The sequence below is a fragment of the Solanum stenotomum genome, chromosome 10 (genome assembly GCF_019186545.1).
Source record: "Solanum stenotomum isolate F172 chromosome 10, ASM1918654v1, whole genome shotgun sequence".
NCBI classification, from domain to species: domain Eukaryota; kingdom Viridiplantae; phylum Streptophyta; class Magnoliopsida; order Solanales; family Solanaceae; genus Solanum; species Solanum stenotomum.
The window spans coordinates 22,220,121-22,222,726 of record NC_064291.1 but is presented as its reverse complement, the minus strand read 5'-3'; positions in this window follow the sequence as shown (position 1 = coordinate 22,222,726).

The window sequence follows — 2,606 nt, the reverse complement described above, 5'->3', positions numbered from 1 at the left end:
GGTTTTAAAAGGTTTCTAATGGCACTTTATGGTTATATTGTTGTTGTATTGACGATTTAAGATGAAAATACTCCATGAACCCATGATTTCTCTCTATTCCTAGTTTATGCCTTTATGAAGTGGGTTGCTAGATAATGAATGTATATGAATCAAACTTGTTTAAAGGTCTTTAGATTGTTGAAGTATGTCATTACCCATGCTTATTTTATGGTGTATTGTTGGTGTATTGGTATGTGAGGCTTATGGCCTTAAAGGCATAGTATGAGAAATTGGAGTGTTATCATGACATTATACGAATGAGAATTCAATGAAGATAATGTGATCATGTTATGAATGTAAAGGTGTTGTTGTAGGTTGTTCACTGGTTTGGTTGCATAATTACTACCCTATTTTCCATGCTCTTTGATTCCATTACATGCCTTCAAGGTGTTTGACAAAATGTCCAACTATGGAGAATTGATGAATCGATGCTTTAAAGTTTGAGTTATGAGATGTATGGAAATCCAGAGATGTGTTGATGACACTCATGAATGTTGATGATATAATATGAAGGATTCTTCAATATAAAGTATACCTTGAATTGGTAGGGCTTATGCATCATTTTCTTGTATAAATGATTATATTGTTGATTGTTGAATCCTTGGATCGGTAGGCTTATGGCACCCTTCCACACATGCTTATAATGAACCTTGGATCGGTAGGCTAATGGCACCCTTCCATTAATGATAAGTAATGAACCTTGGATTCGGTAGGCCTATGGCACCTTTCCATAAAGGTTAATGATGAGACTTGAATCGGTAGGCCCATGGCACCCTTTCAAGAGGAGTTAATGAGCTTTCCTAAATGTACCTTGAATCGGTAGGCTTATGGCACCCTTTCATGTGTTAAATAATGTACCTTGAATCGGTAGGCTTATGGCACCCTTTCATGTGTGATGATGTCAAAGTAATGAACTATTCTATGGGAATGTAGGCTAAGCACCGAGCGGATTTGGTTAGATGGAAACTCCCCCGACAGTTAGGCATGAGTTTCAATGATCGTCTACCTTATCCCATAAACTATGTGCCCGCATAGGAAGCTAGTGGATCCATTAAGCTATATATACCGGTCTTCCTTAGGCAAGTAGACCACCTCTTTTCGGTGTGGGGACTCATGACACCGGATTCCATGACAAGCTCTCATGGTCTATGTCGGTTAAACGCTTACTTCCCATCATGTGAGATTTCATTATGGTTTCTTGACAGGTTCTACAAAGTGTAGGTAGTAGTATGGGATGCTACCTATACATTGCACGAGTAGGCTTGGAGAGGGTCATAGTGAGTTTCTCTAAATCCTAATGACTGTGACATGAATGTACCCTAAATGAGGTTATTAAAGAATGTTGGCTCTTAAATGCTTAATATGTTATGCATGTTATACTTGGGTTATATTACGAGTTATTTTCCCTTGTCATGTCTTAATTAATGATATACCTCTTATGTATGAATATTGTGCAAAGGTGAAAGAAAGGAATGATAAGTTACTTTAAGTGACCTAAATGTGGTGCCTTAGTATGGATGGTGGTATGGGACGCCATCCATACATTGCACGAGGTATAGCATAAGGGTTGCTTGAGGTGAAGGTCCAAGGTAAAGGTTTTCATGTTGATATTGTTTAAAGGTGATATTATGACTTACTTGATGTTTATGCTTGTCTTGTATGTCTTTTATGCAACTGTACATGATACTTCAAAAAGTGGCATAATGCATGGTTTCTAGCCAAAATGTCCCTTTTAAAGCATGTTTTTCATGGTCATCATACTTAGTACTTAATTGTGCTAATTCCATATTTCTCTATTTTCTACTAGTGTAGGTTCCGGAAAGTGAGCGGGTTCTATAGTAAGCTTGGAACTTGAAGTTCTTCCAAGATCTTGTGGTATGTCCTCATATGTCGAGAACAAGACTTTTCTATTCTAATTTTATGATAAGGTTCTTGTAATAGACTTAATAGACTTCCTTTGATTGTAAAGGGTCGTGTCCCTACTTATGTTTTGTGATTGTGTCTAAGATGGCCATGTGAGACTTAGACTTCCGCTGTGTGTTTTTAAAGTTGTTTTAATGAAGCTTGAATGTTTGGATGTAAATAAGTTTTTAATTCCGCACTATTATCATTATGGAATGCAATGAATGACTATGTGGCTTGTATAAGACCCCTTCGGGGTCGAATACAGCTTGTTACGACTTGGAGGTGCTTCTGGGTCGTGACATTTACCACCCAGGTAAGGCTAATGTTGTTGCTGAGCCCTTAAGCGGGTTGTCTATGGGTAGTACCACCCATGTTGAGAAAGAAAAGAGAGAGTTGGCAAAAGATGTGCATAGACTTGCACGTCTGGGAGTCAGACTTATGGATTCCACAAAAGGAGAAGTAGTGGTAATGAATGGGGTTGAATCATCATTAGTGTCAGAAGTAAAAGGCAAGCAAGACCAAGACCTTATTTTTCTTGAATTGAAGGCAAATGCTCATAAACAAAAAATATTAGCTTTTGAACAAGGGGGAGATAGCGTACTGAGATATCAAGGTAGATTGTGTGTACCAATGGTGGATGGACTCCAAGAGAGGATCATGGA